This window comes from Pseudophryne corroboree, unplaced genomic scaffold (assembly GCF_028390025.1).
Source record: "Pseudophryne corroboree isolate aPseCor3 unplaced genomic scaffold, aPseCor3.hap2 scaffold_1579, whole genome shotgun sequence".
Classification (NCBI taxonomy): Eukaryota; Metazoa; Chordata; class Amphibia; order Anura; family Myobatrachidae; genus Pseudophryne; species Pseudophryne corroboree.
In genome coordinates, this window is record NW_026968211.1 from 17,210 (window position 1) to 42,969 (window position 25,760).

The 25,760-nt window shown below is 44.9% G+C and overlaps 6 non-coding genes across 6 annotated transcripts; all 6 read left to right on the forward strand.

Moving 5' to 3' along the window:
• The first annotated feature begins 22,552 nt into the window (after nt 1-22,552).
• Nucleotides 22,553-22,716, forward strand: LOC135000844 (U1 spliceosomal RNA). Its single transcript, XR_010202587.1, has one exon. It is a non-coding gene; the product is annotated as a U1 spliceosomal RNA (small nuclear RNA).
• Nucleotides 22,717-22,868: 152 nt separating this feature from the next.
• LOC135000852 (U1 spliceosomal RNA) lies at nt 22,869-23,031 on the forward strand. Its single transcript, XR_010202595.1, has one exon. It is a non-coding gene; the product is annotated as a U1 spliceosomal RNA (small nuclear RNA).
• A 671-nt stretch (nt 23,032-23,702) lies between these two features.
• Nucleotides 23,703-23,866, forward strand: LOC135000859 (U1 spliceosomal RNA). The gene has a single exon (XR_010202601.1). It is a non-coding gene; the product is annotated as a U1 spliceosomal RNA (small nuclear RNA).
• Nucleotides 23,867-24,018: 152 nt separating this feature from the next.
• On the forward strand, nt 24,019-24,181 carry LOC135000854 (U1 spliceosomal RNA). The gene has a single exon (XR_010202597.1). It is a non-coding gene; the product is annotated as a U1 spliceosomal RNA (small nuclear RNA).
• A 646-nt stretch (nt 24,182-24,827) lies between these two features.
• LOC135000846 (U1 spliceosomal RNA) lies at nt 24,828-24,991 on the forward strand. Its single transcript, XR_010202589.1, has one exon. It is a non-coding gene; the product is annotated as a U1 spliceosomal RNA (small nuclear RNA).
• A 152-nt stretch (nt 24,992-25,143) lies between these two features.
• On the forward strand, nt 25,144-25,306 carry LOC135000856 (U1 spliceosomal RNA). The gene has a single exon (XR_010202599.1). It is a non-coding gene; the product is annotated as a U1 spliceosomal RNA (small nuclear RNA).
• The last annotated feature ends 454 nt before the right edge of the window (nt 25,307-25,760 follow it).

Consider the following 25,760-nt stretch of genomic DNA (forward strand, 5'->3'; position numbering starts at 1 on the left):
ATCAGGCTTTTGCAGAAGAAGCTGGAGGCATTGAAGAAGGAGCTAAAAGGGAGCGATTCCGCTAGGCATGTGGGACTTGTGGATGCAGCCCTTAATTCGCTTAACAAGGATTCACGGGTGGTCAATCTGTTGAAATCAGAGCACTACATTTTGGCCACCGTGCTCGATCCTAGATTTAAAGCCTACCTTGGATCTCTCTTTCCGGCAGACACAGGTCTGCTGGGGTTGAAAGACCTGCTGGTGACAAAATTGTCAAGTCAAGCGGAACGCGACCTGTCAACATCTCCTCCTTCACATTCTCCCGCAACTGGGGGTGCGAGGAAAAGGCTCAGAATTCCGAGCCCACCCGCTGGCGGTGATGCAGGGCAGTCTGGAGCGACTGCTGATGCTGACATCTGGTCCGGACTGAAGGACCTGACAACGATTACGGACATGTCGTCTACTGTCACTGCATATGATTCTCTCAACATTGATAGAATGGTGGAGGATTATATGAGTGACCGCATCCAAGTAGGCACGTCACACAGTCCGTACTTATACTGGCAGGAAAAAGAGGCAATTTGGAGGCCCTTGCACAAACTGGCTTTATTCTACCTAAGTTGCCCTCCCACAAGTGTGTACTCCGAAAGAGTGTTTAGTGCCGCCGCTCACCTTGTCAGCAATCGGCGTACGAGGTTACATCCAGAAAATGTGGAGAAGATGATGTTCATTAAAATGAATTATAATCAATTCCTCCGCGGAGACATTGACCAGCAGCAATTGCCTCCACAAAGTACACAGGGAGCTGAGATGGTGGATTCCAGTGGGGACGAATTGATAATCTGTGAGGAGGGGGATGTACACGGTGATATATCGGAGGGTGAAGATGAGGTGGACATCTTGCCTCTGTAGAGCCAGTTTGTGCAAGGAGAGATTAATTGCTTCTTTTTTGGGGGGGGTCCAAACCAACCCGTCATATCAGTCACAGTCGTGTGGCAGACCCTGTCACTGAAATGATGGGTTGGTTAAAGTGTGCATGTCCTGTTTTGTTTATACAACATAAGGGTGGGTGGGAGGGCCCAAGGATAATTCCATCTTGCACCTCTTTTTTCTTTTCTTTTTCTTTGCATCATGTGCTGATTGGGGAGGGTTTTTTGGAAGGGACATCCTGCGTGACACTGCAGTGCCACTCCTAGATGGGCCCGGTGTTTGTGTCGGCCACTAGGGTCGCTAATCTTACTCACACAGCTACCTCATTGCGCCTCTTTTTTTCTTTGCGTCATGTGCTGTTTGGGGAGGGTTTTTTGGAAGGGACATCCTGCGTGACACTGCAGTGCCACTCCTAGATGTGCCCGGTGTTTGTGTCGGCCACTAGGGTCGCTAATCTTACTCACACAGTCAGCTACCTCATTGCGCCTCTTTTTTTCTTTGCGTCATGTGCTGTTTGGGGAGGGTTTTTTGGAAGGGCCATCCTGCGTGACACTGCAGTGCCACTCCTAGATGGGCCCGGTGTTTGTGTCGGCCATTAGGGTCGCTAATCTTACTCACACAGCTACCTCATTGCGCCTCTTTTTTTCTTTGCGTCATGTGCTGTTTGGGGAGGGTTTTTTGGAAGGGACATCCTGCGTGACACTGCAGTGCCACTCCTAGATGGGCCCGGTGTTTGTGTCGGCCACTAGGGTCGCTTATCTTACTCACACAGCGACCTCGGTGCAAATTTTAGGACTAAAAATAATATTGTGAGGTGTGAGGTATTCAGAATAGACTGAAAATGAGTGTAAATTATGGTTTTTGAGGTTAATAATACTTTGGGATCAAAATGACCCCCAAATTCTATGATTTAAGCTGTTTTTTAGTGTTTTTGGAAAAAAACACCCGAATCCAAAACACACCCGAATCCGACAAAAATAATTCGGTGAGGTTTTGCCAAAACGCGTTCGAACCCAAAACACGGCCGCGGAACCGAACCCAAAACCAAAACACAAAACCCGAAAAATTTCAGGCGCTCATCTCTATAAACAAAGTGTGTGTACATTCACAGAATTCATTCATGTGTCATATACACCTTATACACACAGTCTGAAGTTCATTTAATACAATATTTTTAATAACTTTGAGTATTAAACAAAGTTTGTGTACACTGAGCCATCAAAAAACAAAGGTTTCACTATCTCAGTCTCACTCAAAAAAGTCCGTATTTCGGAATATTCCGTATTTCGGAATATTTGCATATGGGATACTCAACCTGTATTACTTTTTTCTGCTACTGGTTCTTTAACCTATGCAAACAAGCATCTGACTTGCCTTTCCTATTGCTTTGTTACATTGCTCACCTGAAATAGTAATACTTAGATAGCTTTCCTCTTGCCATTATAATGCCCTTAATATTATAGTTAGCCTTTGCATTTTTGAGACATGTATGATTTTGCATTTTTTGGCATTAAATGTTGCCATGTTCTTGACCATTCCTCTAGTCAAGGGGCAGAACTGCCAGAGACAACGGAGTCAGTTGCCGCCGGGCTCCAGCCCTGAAGGGGCTCCAGCCCTAAAGGGGCTTCCTCCATTGCCCCCCGGCTGTTACGTGCCCTTCCTACTAAATAGACAAAGGCGCTACCAGCAGGGTCTCGCAGTTTGTACATTCCATGCCGTAAAACCCTTCTTTCCACCTTTTTCAAGACCCAGCCCAGCAGCCTCGCCGCTGCCACCACCGCTAGCTGCAGCACTGCCAGCGGTGGGGTGCCCCTGCTTCTTCTCACACCACAGATAGCTGGGCAGCACTGCAACTGCCTGCCTGATTGCTCCGCCCCCTTCCGGCTCCCAAGCACCTCTGCTGCCCAGTGATCCAGGAGCCTGCTGCTAGGAAGAAGTGGCCGAGCTTCAGCAAGCGAGTCTGGACACTGGCGGAGGAAGCCATGATAACCAGATAATGGGGAGTGGAGAGCCAGTTCCAAGGTAATACTTTATACAGCTGGTTGAGATCCTGGTCGGTGGATATGGATTCCAAGAAAACCCTGGAGGTGCTTCCTTTCAAGGGAGACACGCTCTTTGGAGAAGACCTCAATAAGATTGTAGCTGATCTGGCTACTGCTAAAACAGCTTGCCTACCTCGTATGACTCCTACCACGCAGAAGGCTAAAAGTACTTTCCCTTGGCCCTTTCATCCCTCAGGTAAAGCGTACCCAAGGTCAGGCATACCCAAAGCAAGCTCATGCTTCCAGACCTGCCAAGCCCAGACTGAAGCAAGCCTGGGCTGCCCATCAGCCTGCTTCCAAAACGGACAAGCCTGCCGCATGACGGTGCAGGCCTCCCTCTGGGGGATCCCAGGGTGGGGGGCCCGACTTCTAGGTTTGGCATAGAAAGGTATAATTCTAAGCTAGAGAATTCTGTTTGGAGCTCACCTTGTACTTTGTGAAGAAATAATCAGCATTGTTGCTGAGCAGATACATGTAGTGTGTGGCTGCAAACTGCATGGATCTGCTGCGTTGTAATGCTGATACTTTTTTTTTGCAAAGTACCAATAGCTTCATATAATGTTCACAATTTTTATGCAGGATCAAATAGCTCAATAGGTAGGGTGTTTGATTAGAATTCAACAGGTTATAGGTTTGAATCCTGGGTATGGTAGTTTGAGATGTGTTATTTAATAAAGTATGTTGTTCTGACTGCTGGGATATCATACTAAATAAATGGAGTTGATCAATTTTTTTTTTAATTTTTTTTTAAACTAGGGACAATTTCCAGATACTTTTCTTTATAACTGAGATTGCCCCCTGGAACTTCACATCAGTTGACAACTATGCATGAGTGGGCAGTGCTTGCTCTGGATCTGCCCACCCATTTATGTGCCGTCATAAAAGAAAGCACAACTGACAGTTATCCTGGGCGTACACTACACAATTATCTGTCAGGCTATCTATCCAGTCTGGATGGGTGGAATGAAAATATGGTAATGTATAGTAGCAAATGTCAATTAACCATTTGCTCCCAAACACTAGAAAAGTGGTCAAAAATGGTCATTACACAAATTGGTTAAACCCAAAATTTAACCAATTTGTTTAGGGGACCATGTTTGTCCATTTTCTAGTGTTTGAGAGTAAATCGTTGATGGTCATTTGCTCACATAGATAACCGGATTTCTATTCCAACCAGCCAGTGTTGGAGATATGGTCTGCCAGATTACATAATGCATACCAGAGCCATAACTAGACTTTTTGGTGCCCTGTGACAGAGAATTATATGCCCCCCCCCCCTCCCCTCCCCATTTTTGCAATATGGACAAAAGGCGCATGCCTTGTGGGGAAGGGGCATAACAAGATTGGTCTCAGAGAAAGCACATGAGATATGAAGATATATCTAGTATACTTGACACTCAATGGTTTGTGGTATTGCCGGGGTGCCCTCCTTAAATGCATATACAGTCACACATGGGGTGTTTGTGCAAATGGCATATCAGCAGTCAGCACTAACTGGTGACATGCCATTTGTAAAAGTAAGCCATGTGTGACTAATATATAAACATACTTTATTAAATAACACCTCAAACTATCATACCCAGGATTCAAATCTATAACCTGTTGAATTCTAATCAAACACCCTACCCATTGAGCTACTTGATCCGGCATCTATTCTAACCTCCAAAAACAGATTCAGTTGCATTTTCCAGCATGTTTTGTTTGCGCCTTTGCAAATGTCTTACATCGACAAACTTATTTAGTACTATTTTGCAAATAGGGTTACATTGTTGCTAGAGATGAGCGGGTTCGGTTTCTCTGAATCCGAACCCGCCAGAACTTCATGTTTTTTTTCACGGGTCCGAGCGACTCGGATCTTCCCGCCTTGCTCGGTTAACCCGAGCGCGCCCGAACGTCATCATGACGCTGTCGGATTCTCGCGAGGCTCGGATTCTATCGCGAGACTCGGATTCTATATAAGGAGCCGCGCGTCGCCGCCATTTTCACACGTGCATTGAGATTGATAGGGAGAGGACGTGGCTGGCGTCCTCTCCGTTTAGAATAGATTAGAGAGACACTTGATTTACTAATTTTGGGGAGCATTAGGAGTACTCAGTACAGTGCAGAGTTTTGCTGATAGTGACCACCAGTTTTATTTATAATCCGTTCTCTGCCTGAAAAAAGCGATACACAGCACACAGTGACTCAGTCACATACCATATCTGTGTGCACTGCTCAGGCTCAGGCCAGTGTGCTGCATCATCTATTATCTATATATAATATTATATATATCTGTCTGACTGCTCAGCTCACACAGCTTATAATTGTGGGGGAGACTGGGGAGCACTACTGCAGTGCCAGTTATAGGTTATAGCAGGAGCCAGGAGTACATAATATATTATATAGTGAGTGACCACCAGACACACAGTGCAGTTTATTTAATATATCCGTTCTCTGCCTGAAAAAAGCGATACACACAGTGACTCAGTCAGTCACATACCATATCTGTGTGCACTGCTCAGGCTCAGGCCAGTGTGCTGCATCATCTATATATATTATATATCTGTCTGACTGCTCAGCTCACACAGCTTATAATTGTGGGGGAGACTGGGGAGCACTACTGCAGTGCCAGTTATAGGTTATAGCAGGAGCCAGGAGTACATAATATTATATTAAAATTAAACAGTGCACACTTTTGCTGCCAGTGTGACTAGTGACCAGTGACCTGACCACCAGTATATATAATATTAGTAGTATACTATCTCTTTATCAACCAGTCTATATTAGCAGCAGACACAGTACAGTGCGGTAGTTCACGGCTGTGGCTACCTCTGTGTCGGCACTCGGCAGCCCGTCCATAATTGTATATACCACCTAACCGTGGTTTTTTTTTCTTTCTTTATACATACATACTAGTTACGAGTATACTATCTCTTTATCAACCAGTCTATATTAGCAGCAGACACAGTACAGTGCGGTAGTTCACGGCTGTGGCTACCTCTGTGTCGGCACTCGGCAGCCCGTCCATAATTGTATATACCACCTAACCGTGGTTTTTTTTTCTTTCTTTATACATACATACTAGTTACGAGTATACTATCTCTTTATCAACCAGTCTATATATTAGCAGCAGACACAGTACAGTGCGGTAGTTCACGGCTGTGGCTACCTCTGTGTCGGCACTCGGCAGCCCGTCCATAATTGTATATACCACCTAACCGTGTTTTTTTTTTCTTTCTTTATACATACATACTAGTTACGAGTATACTATCTCTTTATCAACCAGTCTATATATTAGCAGCAGACACAGTACAGTGCGGTAGTTCACGGCTGTGGCTACCTCTGTGTCGGCACTCGGCAGCCCGTCCATAATTGTATATACCACCTAACCGTGGTTTTTTTTTCTTTCTTTATACATACATACTAGTTACGAGTATACTATCTCTTTATCAACCAGTCTATATATTAGCAGCAGACACAGTACAGTGCGGTAGTTCACGGCTGTGGCTACCTCTGTGTCGGCACTCGGCAGCCCGTCCATAATTGTATATACCACCTAACCGTGGTTTTTTTTTCTTTCTTTATACATACATACTAGTTACGAGTATACTATCTCTTTATCAACCAGTCTATATATTAGCAGCAGACACAGTACAGTGCGGTAGTTCACGGCTGTGGCTACCTCTGTGTCGGCACTCGGCAGCCCGTCCATAATTGTATATACCACCTAACCGTGGTTTTTTTTTCTTTCTTTATACATACATACTAGTTACGAGTATACTATCTCTTTATCAACCAGTCTATATATTAGCAGCAGACACAGTACAGTGCGGTAGTTCACGGCTGTGGCTACCTCTGTGTCGGCACTCGGCAGCCCGTCCATAATTGTATATACCACCTAACCGTGGTTTTTTTTTCTTTCTTTATACATACATACTAGTTACGAGTATACTATCTCTTTATCAACCAGTCTATATTAGCAGCAGACACAGTACAGTGCGGTAGTTCACGGCTGTGGCTACCTCTGTGTCGGCACTCGGCAGCCCGTCCATAATTGTATATACCACCTAACCGTGTTTTTTTTTTCTTTCTTTATACATACATACTAGTTACGAGTATACTATCTCTTTATCAACCAGTCTATATATTAGCAGCAGACACAGTACAGTGCGGTAGTTCACGGCTGTGGCTACCTCTGTGTCGGCACTCGGCAGCCCGTCCATAATTGTATATACCACCTAACCGTGTTTTTTTTTCTTTCTTTATACATACATACTAGTTACGAGTATACTATCTCTTTATCAACCAGTCTATATATTAGCAGCAGACACAGTACAGTGCGGTAGTTCACGGCTGTGGCTACCTCTGTGTCGGCACTCGGCAGCCCGTCCATAATTGTATACTAGTATCCAATCCATCCATCTCCATTGTTTACCTGAGGTGCCTTTTAGTTGTGCCTATTAAAATATGGAGAACAAAAATGTTGAGGTTCCAAAATTAGGGAAAGATCAAGATCCACTTCCACCTCGTGCTGAAGCTGCTGCCACTAGTCATGGCCGAGACGATGAAATGCCAGCAACGTCGTCTGCCAAGGCCGATGCCCAATGTCATAGTACAGAGCATGTCAAATCCAAAACACCAAATATCAGTAAAAAAAGGACTCCAAAACCTAAAATAAAATTGTCGGAGGAGAAGCGTAAACTTGCCAATATTCCATTTACCACACGGAGTGGCAAGGAACGGCTGAGGCCCTGGCCTATGTTCATGGCTAGTGGTTCAGCTTCACATGAGGATGGAAGCACTCAGCCTCTCGCTAGAAAAATGAAAAGACTCAAGCTGGCAAAAGCAGCACAGCAAAGAACTGTGCATTCTTCGAAATCCCAAATCCACAAGGAGAGTCCAATTGTGTCGGTTGCGATGCCTGACCTTCCCAACACTGGACGTGAAGAGCATGCGCCTTCCACCATTTGCACGCCCCCTGCAAGTGCTGGAAGGAGCACCCGCAGTCCAGTTCCTGATAGTCAGATTGAAGATGTCAGTGTTGAAGTACACCAGGATGAGGAGGATATGGGTGTTGCTGGCGCTGGGGAGGAAATTGACCAGGAGGATTCTGATGGTGAGGTGGTTTGTTTAAGTCAGGCACCCGGGGAGACACCTGTTGTCCGTGGGAGGAATATGGCCGTTGACATGCCAGGTGAAAATACCAAAAAAATCAGCTCTTCGGTGTGGAGGTATTTCACCAGAAATGCGGACAACAGGTGTCAAGCCGTGTGTTCCCTTTGTCAAGCTGTAATAAGTAGGGGTAAGGACGTTAACCACCTCGGAACATCCTCCTTTATACGTCACCTGCAGCGCATTCATAATAAGTCAGTGACAAGTTCAAAAACTTTGGGTGACAGCGGAAGCAGTCCACTGACCAGTAAATCCCTTCCTCTTGTAACCAAGCTCACGCAAACCACCCCACCAACTCCCTCAGTGTCAATTTCCTCCTTCCCCAGGAATGCCAATAGTCCTGCAGGCCATGTCACTGGCAATTCTGACGAGTCCTCTCCTGCCTGGGATTCCTCCGATGCATCCTTGCGTGTAACGCCTACTGCTGCTGGCGCTGCTGTTGTTGCCGCTGGGAGTCGATGGTCATCCCAGAGGGGAAGTCGTAAGCCCACTTGTACTACTTCCAGTAAGCAATTGACTGTTCAACAGTCCTTTGCGAGGAAGATGAAATATCACAGCAGTCATCCTACTGCAAAGCGGATAACTGAGTCCTTGACAACTATGTTGGTGTTAGACGTGCGTCCGGTATCCGCCGTTAGTTCACAGGGAACTAGACAATTTATTGAGGCAGTGTGCCCCCGTTACCAAATACCATCTAGGTTCCACTTCTCTAGGCAGGCGATACCGAGAATGTACACGGACGTCAGAAAAAGACTCACCAGTGTCCTAAAAAATGCAGTTGTACCCAATGTCCACTTAACCACGGACATGTGGACAAGTGGAGCAGGGCAGGGTCAGGACTATATGACTGTGACAGCCCACTGGGTAGATGTATGGACTCCCGCCGCAAGAACAGCAGCGGCGGCACCAGTAGCAGCATCTCGCAAACGCCAACTCTTTCCTAGGCAGGCTACGCTTTGTATCACCGCTTTCCAGAATACGCACACAGCTGAAAACCTCTTACGGCAACTGAGGAAGATCATCGCGGAATGTCTTACCCCAATTGGACTCTCCTGTGGATTTGTGGCATCGGACAACGCCAGCAATATTGTGTGTGCATTAAATATGGGCAAATTCCAGCACGTCCCATGTTTTGCACATACCTTGAATTTGGTGGTGCAGAATTTTTTAAAAAACGACAGGGGCGTGCAAGAGATGCTGTCGGTGGCCAGAAAAATTGCGGGACACTTTCGGCGTACAGGCACCACGTACAGAAGACTGGAGCACCACCAAAAACTACTGAACCTGCCCTGCCATCATCTGAAGCAAGAAGTGGTAACGAGGTGGAATTCAACCCTCTATATGCTTCAGAGGTTGGAGGAGCAGCAAAAGGCCATTCAAGCCTATACAATTGAGCACGATATAGTAGGTGGAATGCACCTGTCTCAAGTGCAGTGGAGAATGATTTCAACGTTGTGCAAGGTTCTGATGCCCTTTGAACTTGCCACACGTGAAGTCAGTTCAGACACTGCCAGCCTGAGTCAGGTCATTCCCCTCATCAGGCTTTTGCAGAAGAAGCTGGAGGCATTGAAGAAGGAGCTAAAAGGGAGCGATTCCGCTAGGCATGTGGGACTTGTGGATGCAGCCCTTAATTCGCTTAACAAGGATTCACGGGTGGTCAATCTGTTGAAATCAGAGCACTACATTTTGGCCACCGTGCTCGATCCTAGATTTAAAGCCTACCTTGGATCTCTCTTTCCGGCAGACACAGGTCTGCTGGGGTTGAAAGACCTGCTGGTGACAAAATTGTCAAGTCAAGCGGAACGCGACCTGTCAACATCTCCTCCTTCACATTCTCCCGCAACTGGGGGTGCGAGGAAAAGGCTCAGAATTCCGAGCCCACCCGCTGGCGGTGATGCAGGGCAGTCTGGAGCGACTGCTGATGCTGACATCTGGTCCGGACTGAAGGACCTGACAACGATTACGGACATGTCGTCTACTGTCACTGCATATGATTCTCTCAACATTGATAGAATGGTGGAGGATTATATGAGTGACCGCATCCAAGTAGGCACGTCACACAGTCCGTACTTATACTGGCAGGAAAAAGAGGCAATTTGGAGGCCCTTGCACAAACTGGCTTTATTCTACCTAAGTTGCCCTCCCACAAGTGTGTACTCCGAAAGAGTGTTTAGTGCCGCCGCTCACCTTGTCAGCAATCGGCGTACGAGGTTACATCCAGAAAATGTGGAGAAGATGATGTTCATTAAAATGAATTATAATCAATTCCTCCGCGGAGACATTGATCAGCAGCAATTGCCTCCACAAAGTACACAGGGAGCTGAGATGGTGGATTCCAGTGGGGACGAATTGATAATCTGTGAGGAGGGGGATGTACACGGTGATATATCGGAGGGTGAAGATGAGGTGGACATCTTGCCTCTGTAGAGCCAGTTTGTGCAAGGAGAGATTAATTGCTTCTTTTTTGGGGGGGGTCCAAACCAACCCGTCATATCAGTCACAGTCGTGTGGCAGACCCTGTCACTGAAATGATGGGTTGGTTAAAGTGTGCATGTCCTGTTTTGTTTATACAACATAAGGGTGGGTGGGAGGGCCCAAGGACAATTCCATCTTGCACCTCTTTTTTCTTTTCTTTTTCTTTGCATCATGTGCTGATTGGGGAGGGTTTTTTGGAAGGGACATCCTGCGTGACACTGCAGTGCCACTCCTAGATGGGCCCGGTGTTTGTGTATGCCACTAGGGTCGCTAATCTTACTCACACAGTCAGCTACCTCATTGCGCCTCTTTTTTTCTTTGCGTCATGTGCTGTTTGGGGAGGGTTTTTTGGAAGGGCCATCCTGCGTGACACTGCAGTGCCACTCCTAGATGGGCCCGGTGTTTGTGTCGGCCACTAGGGTCGCTAATCTTACTCACACAGCTACCTCATTGCGCCTCTTTTTTTCTTTGCGTCATGTGCTGTTTGGGGAGGGTTTTTTGGAAGGGACATCCTGCGTGACACTGCAGTGCCACTCCTAGATGGGCCCGGTGTTTGTGTCGGCCACTAGGGTCGCTAATCTTACTCACACAGCTACCTCATTGCGCCTCTTTTTTTCTTTGCGTCATGTGCTGTTTGGGGAGGGTTTTTTGGAAGGGACATCCTGCGTGACACTGCAGTGCCACTCCTAGATGGGCCCGGTGTTTGTGTCGGCCACTAGGGTCGCTTATCTTACTCACACAGCGACCTCGGTGCAAATTTTAGGACTAAAAATAATATTGTGAGGTGTGAGGTATTCAGAATAGACTGAAAATGAGTGTAAATTATGGTTTTTGAGGTTAATAATACTTTGGGATCAAAATGACCCCCAAATTCTATGATTTAAGCTGTTTTTTAGTGTTTTTTGAAAAAAACACCCGAATCCAAAACACACCCGAATCCGACAAGAAAAATTCGGTGAGGTTTTGCCAAAACGCGTTCGAACCCAAAACACGGCCGCGGAACCGAACCCAAAACCAAAACACAAAACCCGAAAAATTTCAGGCGCTCATCTCTAATTGTTGCAACATTGTGTTCCCTAATTGCTTGATTTTTTAAATGCAACAATTGATAAAGACACCTGATAATTGCTCTGTGGAGTGTTATTTTGTGTCTACTTCTTATCTACATTTAATTCCCTACCTCTAATCAAGGCATTTTTAAATGCTGGGGGCTGCCAGGACGTGAGGCCTACCTAGACTTTAGATCGGAATTTGAATGTACTTGTGAACTAACTTAATTTCCTACTTCTAAATTAATTCCTAAATTCACTACTTACATTAATCCTGTAGTTGGGCATTTTGAGCCTTCAATTGTGGGTATTGTTTTGTGTCCAGACCAGCAGCTGGTTGTGTGCATTTGCTGGAAAGGCATCGAAGACCTCCGATATGCTGCATCTCCTGATGTGTGTCTCCCTCAAGTGGCTGTCAGCAAATGCATGCTAGACACCCCATTCCAAGCTGATTGTGACATCACGGAACATGCATCATAGAACAGGCATGCTAGAATATGGGTCTTCAACCTGCGACCCTCCAGCTGCTGTGGAACTACATATACCAGCATGCCCTGCCTCAGTTTTAGCATACCTTAATAGCAAAACTGTGGCAGGGCATGCTGGGATGTGTAGTTTCACAGCAGCTGGAGGGCCACAGGATGAAGACCCATGTGCTAGAGCCAAGCCGCAGGTACATTGAATGCTAGCAAGCTGAATGTTTAAATCCTTTTTGTTCCGCAGCATTCCAATGCGGAAGATTCCATGGAACCAGAGATTATTCCATTGAGAAGGACATGCTGCCTGGATGACTGCACTGTGCAAATTAAATCACGGAGCCAGTTGGCTTGTGGGTGGCTCTGGTGACTGGGTGGTTGGGTGGGCGGTGTGTCAGAGGTGGAGCACATGCAAATGAATGTGTATCATCCTGCTAGTGAGAGTGAAAACTCATGCAGGAGTGTGCCTGCTTGTCAGTGGGTTATGCACCTTGCCAGGCGTCAAATCTACATGGAGCAGCTGGAGGGGACAAGAGCAGGTTTGCAAAATATAGATAGAAGAGCATATATGCTGGCGCATTCTCCATGATTGTGTCAGCTTATGTTTTGGTGCACTGCACTTTCCTCCACTAAGTTTTAGCCATTTTGGTTAAACGCAAGTGTAGTTGCTTCTCGCCCTTTTGGCTGTGATCTTGTATCGTGGTTGAAGAGTCTGCTGGAGGGATTGTTTTCTTCATTGACGAGAGACTGAAGATATTACAGGATGGAAGGCTTGGGAACACTATCTGTTTTTCAGTTGTGGAAGAGTTGAAAGACAGCTTTTCCTTGCCAATATCTCTCTTTTGCAAAGAGCTACGCATTGGAAAATTCAGGGCTATACCGTGTAGATGAAGCACTAACAGGAGGCTTTAAAATTTTCATTCTAGTTTCCTTCGTTTGGGAGAAAAATGCAAAGGTACAAGACAGCTTTTCCTTGCCAATATCTCTCTTTTGCAAAGAGCTGCACATTGGAAAATTCAGGGCTATGCCGTGTAGATGATGGCCTAACAGGAGGCTTTAAAATTTTCTTTCTAGTGTCCTTCGTTTGGGAGAAAAATGCAAAGGTACAAGACAGCTTTTCCTTGCCAATATCTCTCTTTTGCAAAGAGCTACGCATTGGAAAATTCAGGGCTATGCCGTGTAGCTGATGGCCTATCAGGAGGCTTTAAAATTTTCTTTCTAGTGTCCTTCGTTTGGGAGAAAAATGCAAAGGTACAAGACAGCTTTTCCTTGCCAATATCTTTCTTTTGCAAAGAGCTACGCATTGGAAAATTCAGGGCTATACCATGTAGATGAAGCACTAACAGGAGGCTTTAAAATTTTCATTCTAGTGTCCTTCGTTTGGGAGAAAAATGCAAAGGTAGCTTGTGCCATCGCCACTCTGCTCCTTGTGCCGCCTTGGCGGTTTACATGAGCCACTGCGGTGACGTTGTCTGACTGGATCAGAACCGGTTGGTCGCAAAGTAAGGTCTCCGCTTGACGTAGGGCATTGTATATGGCCCCTAGTTTCAGGATGTTGATGTGAAGACAAGTCTCTTGACTTGACCAAAGACCTTGGAAATTTCTTCCCTGTGTGACTGCTCCCCAACCTTGGAGGCTTGCATCTGTGGTCACCAGGATCCAGTCCTGAATGCCGAATCTGCGTCACTCGAGAAGGTGAGCACTCTGCAGCCACCACAGGAGTGATACCCTGACCCTGGGGGACAGGGTGATCAACCAATGCATCTGTAAATGTGACCCAGACCACTTGTCCAGTAGGTCCCATTGGAAAGTCCTCGCAAGGAACCTGCCGAATGGAATGGCTTTGTATGATGCCACCATCTTTCCCAGGACTCGAGTGCAGTGATGCACTGACACAAGTTTTGGTTTCAATAGGTTCCTGACAAGAGTCATGAGTTCCTGGGCCTTTTCTATCGGGAGATAAACCCTCTTCTGGTCTGTGTCCAGAATCATGCCCAAGAAAGACAGACGAGTCGTAGGAACCAACTGCGACTTTGGGATATTGAAAATCCAGCCGTGTTGCTGTAACACTTTCAGTGAAAGTGATACGCTGTTCAGCAACTGCTCTCTTGATCTCGCTTTTATGAGATCGCTCAAGTACGGGATAATTGTGACACATTGCTTGCGCAGGAGAACCATCATTTCCACCATTACCTTGGTGAAAATTCTCTGGGCAGTGGAGAGACCAAACAGCAACGTCTGAAATTGGCAATGACAGTCCTGTACCGCAAATCTGAGGTACGACTGATGAGATGGATAAATTTGGACATGAAGGTATGCATCCTGTACACAAATGCGGACAACAGGTGTCAAGCCGTGTGTTGCCTTTGTCAAGCTGTAATAAGTAGGGGTAAGGACGTTAACCACCTCAGAACATCCTCCCTTATACGTCACCTGCAGCGCATTAATCATAAGTCAGTGACAAGTTCAAAAACTTTGGATGACAGCGGAAGCAGTCCACTGACCACTAAATCCCTTCCTCTTGTAACCAAGCTCCTGCAAACCACACCACCAACTCCCTCAGTGTCAATTTCCTTCTTAGACAGGAGAGCCAATAGTCCTGCAGGCCATGTCACTGGCAAGTCTGACGAGTCCTCTCCTGCCTGGGATTCCTCCGATGCATCCTTGAGTGTAACGCCTACTGCTGCTGGCGCTGCTGTTGTTGCTGCTGGGAGTCAATCGTCATCCCAGAGGGGAAGTCGGAAGACCACTTGTACTACTTCCAGTAGGCAATTGACTGTCCAACAGTCCTTTGCGAGGAAGATGAAATATCACAGCAGTCATCCTGCTGCAAAGCGGATAACTCAGGTCTTGTCAGCCTGGGTGGTGAGAAACGTGGTTCCGGTATCCATCGTTAATTCAGAGGCAACTAGAGACTTGATTGAGGTACTGTGTCCCCGGTACCAAATGCCATCTAGGTTCCATTTCTCTAGGCAGGCGATACCGAAAATGTACACAGACCTCAGAAAAAGAGTCACCAGTGTCCTAAAAAATGCAGTTGTACCCAATGTCCACTAGTCCACATGTCCGTGGTTAAGTGGAGCAGGGCAGACTCAGGACTATATGACTGTGACAGCCCACTGGGTAGATGTATTGCCTCCCGCAGCAAGAACAGCAGCGGCGGCACCAGTAGCAGCATCTCGCAAATGCCAACTCGTTCCTAGGCAGGCTACGCTTTGTATCACCGCTTTCCATAAGAGGCACACAGCTGACAACCTCTTACGGAAACTGAGGAACATCATCGCAGAATGGCTTACCCCAATTTGACTCTCCTGGGGATTTGTGACATCAGACAACGCCACCAATATTGTGCGTGCATTACATCTGGGCAAATTCCAGCACGTCCCATGTTTTGCACATACATTGAATTTGGTGGTGCAGAATTATTTAAAAAACGACAGGGGCGTGCAAGAGATGCTGTCGGTGGCCCGAAGAATTGCGGGCCACTTTCTGCATTCAGCCACCGCGTGCCGAAGACTGGAGCACCACCAAACATTCCTGAACCTGCCCTGCCATCCTCTGAAGCAAGAGGTGGTAACGAGGTGGAATTCAACCCTCTATATGCTTCAGAGGATGGAGGAGCAGCAAAAGGCCATTCAAGCCTATACATCTACCCACGATATAGGCAAAGGAGGGGGAATGCACCTGACTCAAGCGCAGTGGAGAATGATTTCAACGTTGTGCAAGGTTCTGCAATCCTTTGAACTTGCCACACGTGAAGTCAGTTCAGACACTGCCAGCCTGAGTCAGGTCATTCCCCTCATCAGGCTTTTGCAGAAGAAGCTGGAGACATTGAAGGAGGAGCTAAAACAGAGCGATTCCGCTAGGCATGTGGGACTTGTGGATGGAGCCCTTAATTCGCTTAACCAGGATTCAATCTGTTGAAATCAGAGCAATAAATTTTGGCCACCGTGCTCGATCCTAGATTTAAAACCTACATTGTATCTCTCTTTCCTGCAGACACAAGTCTGCAGAGGTTCAAAGACCTGCTGGTGAGAAAATTGTCAAGTCAAGCGGAACGTGACCCGTCAACAGCTCCTCCTTCACATTCTCCCGCAACTGGGGGTGCGAGGAAAAGGCTAAGAATTCCGAGCCCACCCGCTGGCGGTGATGCAGGGCAGTCTGGAGTGAGTGCTGACATCTGGTCCGGACTGAAGGACCTGGCAACGATTACTGACATGTCGTCTACTGTCACTGCATATGATTCTGTCACCTTTGAAAGAATGGTGGAGGATTATATGAGTGACCGCATCCAGGTAGGCACGTCAGACAGTCCGTATGTATACTGGCAGGAAAAAGAGGCAATTTGGAGGCCCTTGCACAAACTGGCTTTATTCTACCTAAGTTGCCCTCCCTCCAGTGTGTACTCCAAAAGAGTGTTTAGTGCAGCCGCTCACCTTGTCAGCAATCGGCGTACGAGGTTACTTCCAGAAAATGTGGAGAAGATGATGATCATCAAAATGAATTATAATCAATTCCTCCATGGAGACATTCACCAGCAATTGCCTCCAGAAAGTACACAGGGATCTGAGATGGTGGATTCCAGTGGGGACGAATTAATAATCTATGAGGAGGGCGATGTACACAGTGAAAGGGGTGAGGAATCGGAGGATGATGAGGTGGACATCTTGCCTCTGTAGAGCCAGTTTGTGCAAGGAGAGATTGATTGCTTCTTTTTTGGTGGGGGTCCAAACCAACCAGTCATTTCAGTCAGCCGTGTGGCAGACCCTGTTGCTGAAATGATGGGTTCGTCAATGTTTTTCTTTTCAATCTAAGCCCCTGCAGTTTTCTGTAAGAATCTGCTTCGCTATGATGATCAACAAGTCACAAGGGCAAACACTCAGGGCTGGAGGCGTAGATCTTAGGACCAGCTGCTACAAGCATGGCAAAGGTGTCACTATCATTTGTGACACCCAGAGAGGAAGCGAGGGAGATTGTAATGCAGTGCGCGCAGATAATTGGATTTTTCTGCCAGCATATTTTTTTTCTCTGCAACCCACTGCTAAATTGTGCTTCCTAGCTGTTTTTTATAAAATCACTGAATCAAATCTAACTCTGATTACATCAGAGAAGGCCAGGTACCCTACACAATAAGAGGGGGTTTGAAATTTTGACTTGTCTACTTAAATATCACCAAAATCTGATCACAAGGTCAATTACGTCCCTGGGTGGGATTGAACCACCAACCTTTTGGTTAATAGCCGAACACACTAACCGATTGCGCCACAGAGACACTTTGCGAACAGTACATACTGACAAAGGCTAATAAGCATACATCTAGAACGTTTCCTAGAAAAACATTAAAAAATCAATAATCTGGAGAGTTTTTGTAAGATGTTTCTTCCATCAACCAATGAATAAACACATTGGTACTTTCCCATGATGAGTGAGTGCTTCAGGATCTCTTGAACTTACATGTGCAGCAGAGTACTGCAATGGAAGCATGCTGGGCCCATAACCCAGAGGTAGGCAGATTGAAACTATCCTCTGCTATATGCATTTTTTTTTTGTTAATTAAAGTAATCCAAAACTGGGATTGATATTTTGTCTCTTTTATTTTTACTTAAAGTACAATAACTTTTACCATTTTAATTTGTTTTAATAGTATATTGACAGAATTGTTTTCTTTCAAAAATCCACTTCATTTTCTTTACCCTATTATTAAAATGGTAATTGACAAAAACAAACTACATTGTCACCAGAAGAGCAATACAAAATGTACAAGTGATATATTAAAATCATCTTTCCAGCTTGAATTTCAATGATGCATTGGGTCAACGATTTTGTGAGAAACATCTTCACCCTTAAATAAAGATTTTCTTAATTCCTTACCTGTGTGCTAATTAGATATCACCTTGTTTTCACATTAAACAGACTTCCACATGAGAAAGCAGCAAGGATGCAGTGGCGTTAATGTTTCCTGGTGTCAACCTGTATTATTTCAGTAGACATTGAAATGAGGATGCATCTTGCTGCCTTTCCAATGAAGCAAGTTTAATTTAGTAATAGGTGAAAAACCATCCCTACAAAGGTGTTAATCAGAGACTTGGCTTTGTGGACACTTTTCAGAGAACAAATTTGTTAGCATAAAAATAAAGCCAGAAAATGAAGAGCTGTTTAATCACGCAATTTGATTTTTTTGCCAGCATATTTCTTTTTCTCTGCAACCCACTGCTAAATTGTGCTTCCTAGATGTTTTTATAAAATCACTGAATCAAATCTAACTCTGATTACATCAGAGAAGGCCAGGTACCCTACACCATAACAGGGGGTATGAAATTTGACTTGTCTACTTAAAGATCACCAAAATCTGATAACAAGGTCAATTAGGTCCCTGGGTGGGATTGAACCACCAACCTTTTGGTTAATAGCCATACATACTAACTGATTGCGCCACAGAGACACTTTGCAAAAGTTCATACTGACAAAGGCTAATAAGCATTCATCTAAAACGTTTCCTAGAAAAACTTTAAAAAGTCAATAATCTGGAGAGTTTTTGTAAGATGTTTCTTCCATCAACCAACGAAGAAACACATTGGTACTTTCCCATGATGAGTGAGTGCTTCAGGATCTCTTGCACTTACATGTGCAGCAGAGTACTGCAATGGAAGCATGCTGGGCCCATAACCCAGAGGTAGGCAGATTGAAACTATCCTCTGCTATATGCATTTTTTTTTTGTTAATTAAAGTAATCCAAAACTGGGATTGATATTTTGGCTCTTTTATTTTTACTTAAAGTACAATAACTTTTACCATTTTAATTTGTTTTAATAGTATATTGACAGTATTGTTTTCTTTCAAAAATCCACTTCATTTTCTTTACCCTATTATTAAAATGGTAATTGACAAAAACAAACTACATTGTCACCAGAAGAGCAATACAAAATGTACAAGTGATATATTAAAATCATCTTTCCAGCTTGAATTTCAATGATGCATTGGGGCAACGATTTTGTGAGAAACATCTTCACCCTTAAATAAAGATTTTCTTAATTCCTTACCTGTGTGCTAATTAGATATCACCTTGTTTTCATATTAAACAGACTTCCACATGAGAAAGCAGCAAGGATGCAGTGGCGTTAATGTTTCCTGGTGTCAACCTGTATTATTTCAGTAGACATTGAAATGAGGATGCATCTTGCTGCCTTTCCAATGAAGCAAGTTTAATTTAGTAATAGGTGAAAAACCATCCTTACAAAGGTGTTAATCAGAGACTTGGCTTTTTGGACACTTTTCAGAGAACAAATTTGTTAGCATAAAAATAAAGCCAGAAAATAAAGAGCTGTTTAATCACTCAATTGGATTTTTCTGCCAGCATATTTTTTTTCTCTGCAACCCACTGCTAAATTGTGCTTCCTAGCTGTTTTTATAAAATCACTGAATCAAATCTAACTCTGATTACATCAGAGAAGGCCAAGTACCCTACACCATAACAGGGGGTTTGAAATTTTGACTTGTCTACTTAAAGATCACCAAAATCTGATAACAAGGTCAATTAGGTCCCTGGGTGGGATTGAACCACCAACCTTTTGGTTAATAGCCGTACATACTAACTGATTGCGCCACAGAGACACTTCGCAAAAGCCCATACTGACAAAGGCTAATAAGCATTCATCTAAAACGTTTCCTAGCAAAACTTTAAAAAGTCAATAAACTGGAGAGTTTTTGTAAGATGTTTCTTCCATCAACCAACGAAGAAACACATTGGTACTTTCCCATGATGAGTGAGTGCTTCAGGATCTCTTGCACTTACATGTGCAGCAGAGTACTGCAATGGAAGCATGCTGGGCCCATAACCCAGAGGTAGGCAGATTGAAACTATCCTCTGCTATATGCATTTTTTTTTGTTAATTAAAGTAATCCAAAACTGGGATTGATATTTTGTCTCTTTTATTTTTACTTAAAGTACAATAACTTTTACCATTTTAATTTGTTTTAATAGTATATTGACAGTATTGTTTTCTTTCAAAAATCCACTTCATTTTCTTTACCCTATTATTAAAATGGTAATTGACAAAAACAAACTACATTGTCACCAGAAGAGCAATACAAAATGTACAAGTGATATATTAAATTCATCTTTCCAGCTTGAATTTCAATGATGCATTGGGTCAACAATTTTGTGAGAAACATCTTCACCCTTAAATAAAGATTTTCTTAATTCCTTACCTGTGTGCTAATTAGATATCACCTTGTTTTCACATTAAACAGACTTCCACATGAGAAAGCAGCAAGGATGCAGTGGCGTTAATGTTTCCTGGTGTCAACTTGTATTATTTCAGTAGACATTGAAATGAGGATGCATCTTGCTGCCTTTCCAATGAAGCAAGTTTAATTTAGTAATAGGTGAAAAACCATCCTTACAAAGGTGTTAATCAGAGACTTGGCTTTGTGGACACTTTTCAGAGAACAAATTTGTTAGCATAAAAATAAAGCCAGAAAATGAAGAGCTGTTTAATCACTCAATTGGATTTTTCTGCCAGCATATTTTTTTTCTCTGCAACCCACTGCTAAATTGTGCTTCCTAGCTGTTTTTTATAAAATCACTGAATCAAATCTAACTCTGATTACATCAGAGAAGGCCAGGTACCCTACACAATAAGAGTGGGTTTGAAATTTTGACTTGTCTACTTAAATATCACCAAAATCTGATCACAAGGTCAATTACGTCCCTGGGTGGGATTGAACCACCAACCTTTTGGTTAATAGCCGAACACACTAACCGATTGCGCCACAGAGACACTTTGCAAACAGTACATACTGACAAAGGCTAATAAGCATACATCTAGAACGTTTCCTAGAAAAACATAAAAAAATCAATAATCTGGAGAGTTTTTGTAAGATGTTTCTTCCATCAACCAATGAATAAACACATTGGTACTTTCCCATGATGAGTGAGTGCTTCAGGATCTCTTGCACTTACATGTGCAGCAGAGTACTGCAATGGAAGCATGCTGGACCCATAACCCAGAGGTAGGCAGATTGAAACTATCCTTTGCTATATGCATTTTTTTTTTGTTAATTTAAGTAATCAAAACTGGGATTGATATTTTTGCTCTTTTATTTTTACTTAAAGTACAATAACTTTTACCATTTTAATTTGTTTTAATAGTATATTGACAGTATAGTTTTCTTTCAAAAATCCACTTAATTTTCTTTACCCTATTATTAAAATGGTAATTGACAAAAAAAACGACATTGTCACCAGAAGAGCAATACAAAATGTACAAGTGATATATTAAAATCATCTTTCCAGCTTGAATTTCAATGATGCATTGGGGCAACAATTTTGTGAGAAACATCTTCACCCTTAAATAAAGATTTTCGTAATTTCTTACCTGTGTGCTAATTAGATATCACCTTGTTTTCACATTAAACAGACTTCCACATGAGAAAGCAGCAAGGATGCAGTGGCGTTAATGTTTCCTGGTGTCAACCTGTATTATTTCAGTAGACATTGAAATGAGGATGCATCTTGCTGCCTTTCCAATGAAGCAAGTTTAATTTAGTAATAGGTGAAAAACCATCCCTACAAAGGTGTTAATCAGAGACTTGGCTTTGTGGACACTTTTCAGAGAACAAATTTGTTAGCATAAAAATAAAGCCAGAAAATGAAGAGCTGTTTAATCACGCAATTTGATTTTTTTGCCAGCATATTTCTTTTTCTCTGCAACCCACTGCTAAATTGTGCTTCCTAGATGTTTTTATAAAATCACTGAATCAAATCTAACTCTGATTACATCAGAGAAGGCCAGGTACCCTACACCATAACAGGGGGTATGAAATTTGACTTGTCTACTTAAAGATCACCAAAATCTGATAACAAGGTCAATTAGGTCCCTGGGTGGGATTGAACCACCAACCTTTTGGTTAATAGCCGTACATACTAACTGATTGCGCCACAGAGACCCTTTTACTTGCCTTACAGAGCAGCTCTGGAGCTGTTACAGTGCCCAGCTGCTGCAAGAAATCAGCTTGAATGCTTAAGCGGCTGGGGCATAGCCAACATGAGCCCCACACCGAAGGAGGGTGGAGGTGTTTAATGCGAACTAGGGGTCATCCAAGCGCCGCAAAAGGCCGCCATGCCCTGCACACCCCTTTTCTCTTTTCATATGCAGACGAGGGTTGAAGCCAACTTTGACCCACTGCTTGGATGACATCACCATATGCAAATCCATCTGCTGCAGGCCTTCCCCCAGGAATGCTTGCACTAGTTGTTGCATTTGGTTTGTTGTTTGGGGGTGCTTCAGTATTAGGCACCCTTTTGCCCTCCCATGTTCATCTGAAAATATGTGTTCTCCCTGCAGTTGTTGTCCCCAGATGAGAGTTCCCTTGTGCTGCCTCAGTTGAATCTCCTTTACTTGACAGAGATGTGCCTGAGCAGCGGCCCTCCCCAGCTCTATCCCAAATCATACTTATTTTGCATAGGAGATACCATGGTCATGAAGATTGTTCTCCCAGGGTGAGGTTCATTCATTGCATTCTGGGTATGCTGACCCCTATGATTTCCCCAAATGTGGGAAACTCGACTGCATTATTTGTGGTAGTGGGGGACTGTGTTTGTGCTTTCCTCTGGTCAGCTCTGGTAAAAGTCAGATTTCTTTGTCTCAGATCTTCCTCTAGCCTTGTTCTTTTTTCTAGAGTTCCCTTGCGCTGCCTCAGTTGGATCTCCTTCACTTGACAGGGGGGTACCCGAGCAGCAACCCTCCCCAGCTCTAGCCCAACTCCTACTTACCTGCCAGGTGAGATACTATGATCATGAAGGTGCTTCTCCCAGGGCAAGGCTCACCCATTGCACTCTGGGTGTGCTGCTCCTGCGATTTCCCCAAATGTGGGAAACTTGACTGCATAATTTGTGTTTCCCCTGGTCGGCTCTCGTATAATTCAGATCTCTTTGTCTCAGGTCTCTCTCCAGCCTAGTTTGCTGTCTGTTTCCACTTCTCTTTTCTTGAGCCGCTCCCTTCTATGCCCTTGCGCACTATCCTGACTTCTCCCGTCTGCTTACTTTGTGCTTTCCAATGCACAATGCAAACTACAGGTAGTACTGCAGGGCCCACACCCTTTTACTTGCCTTACAGAGCAGCTCTGGGGCTGTTACAGTGCCCAGCTGCTGCAAGAAATCAGCTTGAATGCTTCAGGGGCTGGGGCATAGCCAACATGAGTCCCACACCGAAGGAGGGTGGAGGTGTTTAATGCGAACTAGGGGTCATCCAAGCGCCGCAAAAGGCCGCCATGCCCTGCACGCCCCTTTTCTCTTTTCATATGCAGACGAGGGTTGAAGCCAACTTTGACCCACTGCTTGGATGGCATTACCATATGCAAATCAATCTGCTGCAGGCCTTCCCCCAGGAATGCTTGCACTAGTTGTTGCATTTGGTTTGTTGTTTGGGGGTGCTTCAGTATTAGGCAGCCTTCTGCCCTCCCATGTTCATCTGAAAATATGTGTTCTCCCTGCAGTTGTTGTCCCCAGATGAGAGTTCCCTTGTGCTGCCTCAGTTGAATCTCCTTTACTTGACAGAGATGTGCCTGAGCAGCGGCCCTCCCCAGCCCTATCTCAAATCATACTTATTTTGCATAGGAGATACCATGGTCATGAAGATTGTTCTCCCAGGGTGAGGTTCATTCATTGCATTCTGGGTATGCTGACCCCTGTGATTTCCCCAAATGTGGGAAACTCGACTGCATTATTTGTGGTAGTGGGGGACTGTGTTTGTGCTTTCCTCTGGTCAGCTCTGGTAAAAGTCAGATTTCTTTGTCTCAGATCTTCCTCTAACCTTGTTCTTCTTTCGAGAGTTCCCTTGTGCTGCCTCAGTTGGATCTCCTTCACTTGACAGGGGGGTGCACGAGCAGCGACCCTCCCCAGCTCTAGCCCAACTCCTATTTACCTGCCAGGTGAGATACTATGATCAGGAAGGTGCTTCTCCCAGGGCAAGGCTCACCCATTGCACTCTGGGTGTGCTGCTCCTGCGATTTCCCCAAATGTGGGACACTTGACTGCATAATTTGTGTTTTCTCTGGTCGGCTTTCATATAATTCAGATCTCTTTGTCTCAGGTCTTTCTCCAGCCTAGTTTGCTGTCTGTTTCCACTTCTCTTTTCTTGAGCCGCTCCCTTCTATGCAGTTGCGCACTATCCTGACCTCTCCCGTCTGCTTACTTTGTGCCTTCCAACGCACAATGCATACTACAGGTAGTGCTGCAGGGCCCACACCCTTTTACATGCTTTACAGAGCAACTCTGGAGCTGTTACAGTGCCCAGCTGCTGCAAGAAATCATCTTGAATGCTTCAGGGGCTGGGGCATAGCCAACATGAGCCCCACACCGAAGGAGGGGTCATCCAAGCGCCACAAAAGGACACCATGCCCTGCACATCCCTTTTTTCTTTTCATATGCAGACGAGGGTTGAAGCCAACTTTGACCCACTGCTTGGATGACATCACCATATGCAAATCCATCTGCTGCAGGCCTTCCCCCAGGAATGCTTGCACTAGTTGTTGCATTTGGTTTGTTGTTTGGGGGTGCTTCAGTATTAGGCAGCCTTCTGCCCTCCCATGTTCATCTGAAAATATGTGTTCTCCCTGCAGTTGTTGTCCCCAGATGAGAGTTCCCTTGTGCTGCCTCAGTTGAATCTCCTTTACTTGACAGAGATGTGCCTGAGCAGCGGCCCTCCCCAGCCCTATCCCAAATCATACTTATTTTGCATAGGAGATACCATGGTCATGAAGATTGTTCTCCCAGGGTGAGGTTCATTCATTGCATTCTGGGTATGCTGACCCCTGTGATTTCCCCAAATGTGGGAAACTCGACTGCATTATTTGTGGTAGTGGGGGACTGTGTTTGTGCTTTCTTCTGGTCAACTCTGGTAAAAATCAGATTTCTTTGTCTCAGATCTTCCTCTAGCCTTGTTCCTCTTTCGAGAGTTCCCTTGTGCTGCCTCAGTTGGATCTCCTTCACTTGACAGGGGGGTACCCGAGCAGCGACCCTCCCCAGCTCTAGCCCAACTCCTACTTACCTGCCAGGTGAGAAACTATGATCATGTAGGTGCTTCTCCCAGGGCAAGGCTCACCCATTGCACTCTGGGTGTGCTGCCCCTGTGATTTCCCCAAATGTGGGAAACTTGACTGCATAATTTGTGTTTCCCCTGGTCGTCTCTCGTATAATTCAGATCTCTTTGTCTCAGGTCTCTCTCCAGCCTAGTTTGCTGTCTGTTTCCACTTCTCTTTTCTTGAGCCGCTCCCTTCTATGCCCTTGCGCACTATCCTGACTTCTCCCGTCTGCTTACTTTGTGCCTTCCAACACACAATGCAAACTACAGGTAGTGCTGCAGGGCCCACACCCTTTTACTTGCCTCACAGAGCAGCTCTGGAGCTGTTACAGTACCCAGCTGCTGCAAGAAATCAGCTTGAATGCTTCAGGGGCTGGGGCATTGCCAACATGAGCCCCACACCGAAGGAGGGTGGAGATGTTTAATGTGAACTAAGGGTCACCCAAGCGCCGCAAAAGGCCGCCATGCCCTGCACGCCCCTTTTCTCTTTTCATATGCAGACGAGGGTTGAAGCCAACTTTGACCCACTGCTTGGATGGCATTACCATATGCAAATCAATCTGCTGCAGGCCTTCC